We start from the raw sequence: 8,272 nt of genomic DNA, 5'->3' as shown, positions 1-8,272 counted from the left end.
GAGTATAGTTTGTTAGCTCATTTGCATGTGAACGCTATACTATTAAACTACTTTCAAACCATAGTGGTTTGTTAGTAATTTGTTATAGTAGTTTGTTTGCCCTTTTTTCCGTATGGGTTCATTTTAGTTTTGCTTTAACGCCTTCATTCTTTCCACCGCTCATGCATACTCAAAGACAATATTTTGTGAATTATCTGAGATTAATTTTAACAACCACTCATAACCGTTCATTTGTAATATAAGAAAAAAAAATTCTTCCACCTGCCTCAGTGAACATACATGAAGTTCTAACGTTTTACAAGTCTCAGATTGAAGGATTTTGGCGTGTTAGTAACACCCAATGATCCTTCCAGAGAAGGCAAACACTCGGGATCCTCTGGTTTTATCTCAAACTTCTGTAGAAATCTGGTGAAGAATAAGAAAAGCTCCATTTTGGTAAGCGATTCTCCCAGACATACTCTGCGTCCTGTATAAGTAGATAAAAGAAATATTTATTTATGTGTTCTAATAAGTTCTCAAGGAATCTTTTTTATTGATATGTTATTCAACTTCAGAATAGATCTGTACACTTTATCACCTGCATACGGAGAATATATATCTCAGTTGATTCGATACGCAAGAGCATGCTCTACGTATGAACAATTTCTTAAGCGAGGTAAATTATTGACAAACAAGTTGATGATACAAGAATATCAAAAGTCTCGTTTAAAGTCATCATTTCGTAAATTCTATGGTCGATACAATGACCTTGTCAGCAAATATAATTTATCATTGAATGAAATGCTGACTGACGTTTTTCATACCAATTGTTAGTCCATTATTTATACACTGAATTGACCACAGATTTTTCCGTTATTTCCTGATTATGACAACGAGGACACGGCGGGTGTGACCGGTCGGCAGGGGATGCTCACTCCTCCATGGCACCTGATCCCACCTCTGATGTTTCGGGGGTCCGTGTTTGCTCAGCTCTTATTTGTATATTTGTTTAATGGACGTTGAGATTGAATACTGTTCGTTATTTCCATATCCTTCTTGAAAGAAATATGTTCTTTGAATCGCCCTCTTTGTGTACCAAATTGTTAAATTTTCCCCTACATTTACGCCATGTACCTATGGAAAAGGGAATTAGTTTGATTTTTTCAGTTCTTCTTGATAACGCCCATTATCATCAATAAACCTCTCCGGTTTAAACTTCCAAGGATCAGGAAAACTTTCAGGATCCGACATAACAGAATCTAAAACACAAAATACATAGACCCCTTTGGGAAAGAGGTGTCCTTCGTACACGAAATCCTTGCTGGCGGCATGTGGTAAATTCATGGGAATTATGTCTGCCAGGCGCTGAACTTCCAAAATGAACGCCTTTACCCTGGACAGTTTTTCACTGTGTTCCATTTTAGGCTGACCTTGACCGATGACATAATCAATGCCCTTCTGAAGTATTTTCTGCCATTGTGGATAATGGATCAAGTACAGAAGCGCCCATCTAAGTGTTGTAGAAGTAGTCTCGGTTCCTGTCGCAAAGAAGTCTCTTAAAACTTGGTTCAGATTTTTGGCTGCAAATGTAGATGTACACATGTACTGCATTTAAAAAGAAGCCCTGATTATGAAACAACCTTGGAATGGAAATTTGATAGTTATATACGAAGTCAAACTAAATTAACAGAGAATGATAGTTTTACTTTAAAAATGTTAATATACGATTAGTTTGTCTCTTATTCATTTAGGAAAGATTTTAAAAAAATTAATGTATTTTTACAAACAGATTAGTAGAGCTCAACCCTTTATTTAGAAACCTTCACCTTTACAATCATAAACTGATTGATGGGATGATTATTGGCTGTAAAGAAGATTTTTTTAAAAGAAATGTAATAATCTAAATTGAATGGTTTGAGCCTTTTTGGCCTCAGAGAGCAGATACCATGTTATAAAAATATATATTCTCCTTTACCCAGTAATATAAAATGCTACTAGTATTCACCAAATTGAGTTGAAATTGGTTGAGTGATTCAGTAGCGCGCAGACGGACGGAAGAAGATCCAATAAGTCACTTGTGTGTTTCAAAGAATCTAGAAAAAAGCCGATGTTTCGTAATTTATAGTGATAATTTGGTCAATTAATTTTAGTTTAAAATATTGCGCATCGACTAAAATGAGTAGATTTTAGACTTTTTGGTCTATATTTGAGGATTTTCTTTTTTGTATATGTGTTATTTTTCGTGATATCAATATCAAAACAGGAAAGCAACATTTTATGTAACAACCTTGTATATATATATTTGACATAATACACTACAATGTCATGTTAAATAGATAAGGAATGAATTCACTCTCCATTTATTTCCAAGATCTCCTGAAATTTGACAATTAAATGCCCTTTAATCCTTCCTCCTTAATCCCATTTTTTATTGATAAAAAGAATTTTTTTAAAAAGTCGCATTACCTGTGAAAGTAGTGTTGATTTCATTTGATCTTTGTTTTTGTTCCAGAAGGAAAGCATCGATGAAATCGTTGATGTGGTCCTCGTCAAACTTTCTTCTGTGTTCATCTATCATTTCATTGACAAATGCTCTTAAAGCAAGCCTATTTTCTAAAAGTGGGTCGATGTTGAAAATCCTGATGTTGCATAAAGATGGAAAAAGAAAAACCGGTGAAGATGTACTGATGCTGCTAAACGCCTTCGACAGTAGATCAATTAAACGCTTGAATCTTGCATCATCATAGTAAAACCTTCTACCGAATAAAAGCGAACAAATAACGTTAGCTGTGGATGCTTTCAGTACATTTTGAATATCAAAAACCTTGTTTTCATTTTGTTCCAATTTCTCCATCAGACAATCTACTTCTTCCATGATCTGACTTTTCAAACAACGTCTCCCAAATCCAAACTTACGTAATGTCGTCAGTGCAAAAGATCTCGTTTCTTTCCACATCGGACCTGATGACCAAATCACGCCTAGAAAGGTTATCAGAAATTGACATCCAGGCAATGAGAATGTTGATGAAATTTTAAAGCAATATGAGCTGCATCTTTGATGTTAGAATTTTTTGTTGCAAAATTGTGAATAACTATCTCAATGAAAGAAAAAAAAAGAATGTTAATAAACTTCTGCTGTTCATATTTCCGATTAAAGAACCACTTATAAGCTTTGATTGAATCAAAATTAGATTATTGTCGCCCTGTACAATAATGATTTGCTATATAATACTGTATATATACTCGTAATTCGATGGTATAGAAGTCTTATTTCTGAAACAATTTAATGCTTTATTTTATTCTAATTGATCAAAAAGGTTTTAGTTACATACAGATTTAAAATGTTAACACGTTTTAACAGCAAACCAAAAATGCAGCTTATATTGCTTTAAATGAACTCTAAATGATCAGATAGGACATGAAAACCTTTAATTGTTATGCTCTAACTATTTGTTTTCATCAAATTAACTGAAATTATCCATATGCTTTGATGATCAGTTATATTCACCCAAAATTAAAGTAAATCGCCGCCGGTTTTAAACGCCTGAAGGTGAACTGTAAAAGACACTTGATTTTCATACAGTAAAAAAAAATTAAATGCATTCAAAAATTGTACCACGGACTCGTGTCAATAGATGTTACTTGTTTTCCGAATCATTCATTTTTACACGGCAAAATCTCTGTATATGGCCCAGCTTTCCACATTTGTAACATTTCGGACGGTTGCTATAACGGCGTTCCGTAGAATGTTCACTGCCTTCGCGATCTTTCATCAGGGTGGTAAGTGAGTCGATCTGCTTTTGTTATGTTTGGATGATTTTCAATAGCTGATCCGCTGTAGACGATTCCGGTGTTGGAACATTTAAATTTGGCTGATCGCTGATCTTCTCGACCGGTTTACTGTCTGGAAGCTTTGACTGCGTTTTTGAATGGTGTTGCGTTGTTTCTTCTTCACTGAATAGAATAATTTCATCTCGAAGTGTGTAGAAATCAACGGGTGCGTATTTGCTTCTAACAAGTCGTTTCGCTTCCTTGCGTATGAATGGGTCACACAAGCCGTTAGCGAATCGTTCACACAAGGTGCGCTCTTTCTCTTGAAAAACACTGCTGTCTTTCTTAATCACTTTCTGAAATAGATCCAAAAGCACATAAGAATATTCAAGAATTTTTTCACTTTCTTTCTGGTGTCACTCAAAGAAACGTTGTTGTAACGTAATAACACTTTCTGGATTTCCGAATGCTGTCCGTAAACAATCCAATAGTGCATAAGGGTCATTACGAATATCTTCTCTGTATTTCACTTCGTCCTTGGCCTGACCTTCCAAATGCGTAAATATAAGATCGACTTTCTGTGCATCGGTCCTTTCACGAGCTGCAAACGCTACTTCTAGATCATCAATCCAGTCATCAATTGACAAATCATTTTCAGTTTTAGGTCGACCAGAAAATGTTTTAATCTTGCGACTTTCCGGAATAAATGTATGTTTTCAACAACTTTTGGCTTGGAAAGTTTTTCTTCTAAAAGTTCTTGTTCCAATTCATGGATACGGTTTTGAAGATCTCTTTTATTCATTTTCAGAGTTCAGATTCCATTAGTTCACGATTAACATTTACCATTCCTATGAAAACAGTTCACAATACAAAATCCAGGTAAATCAAACACTCTGTCGATGAGTAGAAATCACCATACACACGCATCAGTGGAATATAAGTTCCCTAATCAATGCCTTGGTGTTGTTTCTCGCAGCGCCATGATGTAACCGAGCAGCAAGGCAGATGTTAAGTTTTCATAATTTATTCAGGAAATAAAGGCATTGATCTAAAATAAACAAAGTACATAATAAGTCAAAATTACAAAAATTGAGAAAATAATATATGAGATAATTTACTTTACAGTATACGTTTTAGAAAAATGAACTCCATGAAAAAATGTGTTCTGTAGACAATTCAAATTGAAACCTTACAGACTCATTTCAATTACAACTTTGAATGCAAAAATACAATAAAGTAAAATGTTTGCAATCAAAATAATAACGTAAATCAAATCTTTATATGGCAAAGAAACATATAATTAAATATACAAATTACATACCATAAGATGCATATGATGGACACTGGATTTAAAATATAACTTCTTTCTGGGAAACGTATTACTGCTCTGATATACAAAGTGAAGCGCGGTAAATTTATACTTATAATGAAAATGTAGTATTGGATGATAAAATAGGAAATAACCAATCAAATGAAAGAGCCAATGAAATTATAGAATAAAACTTTACTCAGGCAACTCAATCCAGGTGCGCAATAGAACTTTTGGTTAATCAAATTTTAAGATTTTATTTCTCAAAACGATTTGAAAAAATAAATAAAAACGAATAAATACATATAGAAATAGATTTCATAATATCACATACTCCCCTGGAAAATTGTTAATGTTCTTAGTGAATGCATTCATGGATCTATTGTTCCTTTGGATATTAAAACTGCGCATTCCTCAGTGTTATTCATTGAATCAGCTTCTGTCACTCATGCAGAAACATTTCCTGGATATTCAAAGGATGATATCAGTGAATTACAAAGAAAAGACGCAGTGATTTCAAGGTGTAGGAATTTCCTGGAGACGAACACTGTTCCTAAACCAAGTTTTTCGAGGAAACAGAATAAGAAAGTGCAAGTTTTGTTAAGGCAATTAAAATACCCGTGTATTTCTGATGGTGTTATTCTCAGGAAGATTAAAGATCCAAAATTAGGAGAGCTCACGCAGATTCTACTTCCGGAGTGTTTGAAGGACTTAGTGTTAGAGTGTCTCCATGATCAGAATGGTCATCAAGGTATAGAAAGAACATTCAATATGATTCGACAGCGGTGTTATTGGCCAAAAATGTTTTTGGATATTAAAAACTACTGTAAAAAATGTGACCGTTGTGCAATTTCCAAGATTCCACCACCCAAAGTGCATACTAGTATGGGACACCTTACAGCATCCGAACCATTGGAGTGTTTAGCGAGAGATTTTTCTGTGTTGGAAAAAGCGCAAGGATTTGAGAATGTTTTAGTGATCACAGATGTTTTCTCTAAGTGGACTATAGCCGTTCCGACACGAGATCAGACAGCCCTAACAGTAGCCAGAGTGTTAGTGAACGAGATTTTCTTTAAATTTGGAGTATGCAAACGTATACATTCAGACCAGGGAAAGTGTTTTATCGTTGAATGAAATGCTGACTGACGTTTTTCATACCAATTGTTAGTCCATTATTTATACACTGAATTGACCACGGATTTTTTCCGTTATATCCTGATTATGACAACGAGCACACGGCGGGTGTGACCGGTCGGCAGGGGATGCTCACTCCTCCATGGCACCTGATCCCACCTCTGATGTTTCGGAGGTCCGTGTTTGCTCTGCTCTTATTTTGTATATTTGTTTAATGGACGTTGAGATTGAATACTGTTCGTTATTTCCATATCCATCTTGAAGCGGAGATTATTCAGCAACTGTGTACCCTTTACCGTATTAAAAAGACAAGAACGACTGCGTACCATCCTCAAGGAAACGGACAGTGCGAGCGCTTCAACAGGACGCTTCACGATTTACTCCGATCTCTACCCCCAGCGAGGAAGCGGAAGTGGCCGGAATACATCAAGGAGCTTGTGTTTTCGTACAACGTTACACCTCTTTCGTCAACCGGATATTCACCCTATTACCTGATGTACGGACGCGACCCATACCTACCGATAGATTTCCTATTAGGACGGAACACCAATCTTCCTACCGACGACATCAGTCTGGACCGGTGGATTGAACTTCATTCGGAAAAGTTACAATTCGCGTACAACAGGGCAAAGGCAGAGATTCAGCGGAACGAAGATGAGCGGAGACAGAGACACGATGCAGAAAAAGTGAATGATGAGTTGCAGATCGGTGACCGTGTATACGTAAGAAACAGAGGGATCAAAGGACGCGATAAGATACAAGATAAGTGGAGACCAGAAGTGTTCACCATTGTTGGAAAACCGTTTCCATCCGTGTACAGTGTGCGTTTGGAAAACGACGATTCTAAGACCAGAAACGTGAACAGACAGGAGTTGAAGCCAATTCATCAGTGATTGTGGTTGTGAATATGTGTAATAAAAAGTTATTTCTTGTTCTGTGAAATGGAGGAATTCAATTGATTCGTGTTTATATCTATATGTATTTATTATTATGTGAATTTGATATTATTATAATCTGAGGACAGATTAACAATTTTCCAGGGGAATATGTGATATTATGAAATCTATTTCTATATGTATTTATTCGTTTTTATTTATTTTTTCAAATCGTTTTGAGAAATAAAATCTTAAAATTTGATTAACCAAAAGTTCTATTGCGCACCTGGATTGAGTTGCCTGAGTAAAGTTTTATTCTATAATTTCATTGGCTCTTTCATTTGATTGGTTATTTCCTATTTTATCATCCAATAATACATTTTCATTATAAGTATGAATTTACCGCGCTTCACTTTGTATATCAGAGCAGTAATACGTTTCCCAGAAAGAAGTTATATTTTAAATCCAGTGTCCATCATATGCATCTTATGGTATGTAATTTGTATATTTAATTATATGTTTCATTGCCATATAAAGATTTGATTTACGTTATTATTTTGATTGCAAACATTTTACTTTATTGTATTTTTGCATTCAAAGTTGTAATTGAAATGAGTCTGTAAGGTTTCAATTTGAATTGTCTACAGAACACATTTTTTCATGGAGTTCATTTTTCTAAAACGTATACTGTAAAGTAAATTATCTCATATATTATTTTCTCAATTTTTGTAATTTTGACTTATTATGTACTTTGTTTATTTTAGATCAATGCCTTTATTTCCTGAATAAATTATGAAAACTTAACATCTGCCTTGCTGCTCGGTTACATTCTACAAGATCATTGACAAGAAACCTTGGTCGCTCAGAGAAAATACCCCCATGTTTAACAAATAATGCCCGGATGTTGTTGAATCCGTGTACAAATATGATGGGTTTATGGAAGATCATTATGGTATAGATGTCTCCATAAATCTTCCTCAGTTTCCTGTGAGCTGTCACAGCCTCTGATGGTTTGAAGAGTCCGACATTGCCGATGATGGGGTAACATGTAGGACCAGGCGGGAGTCCTTTTGGTCGTCCGGTCAGACTCCATAACAAGGAAAGTACTACGACAACAATAGTCAATGTCACCCACATACTGCCGAACGTTCTTTATATGGCCCTATATTCATTGAACCCTAATGTATGGTTGCATTTATTTGCT

General features: G+C 35.2%; 1 pseudogene; it reads right to left on the bottom strand.

Annotated features, from left to right (window-relative positions):
• Positions 1–222: 222 nt before the first annotated feature.
• LOC134235363 (cytochrome P450 2B4-like) lies at positions 223–8,266 on the bottom strand (annotated as a pseudogene).
• Between the last annotated feature and the right edge of the window lie 6 nt (positions 8,267–8,272).

Source organism: Saccostrea cucullata, unplaced genomic scaffold (assembly GCF_032062105.1).
Source record: "Saccostrea cucullata isolate Sc308-1 unplaced genomic scaffold, CSIRO_AGI_Scuc_v1 ctg12424, whole genome shotgun sequence".
NCBI lineage: Eukaryota > Metazoa > Mollusca > Bivalvia > Ostreida > Ostreidae > Saccostrea > Saccostrea cuccullata.
Note: the sequence above shows the minus strand (reverse complement) of the source record. Positions and strands in the feature narration are given on the sequence as shown.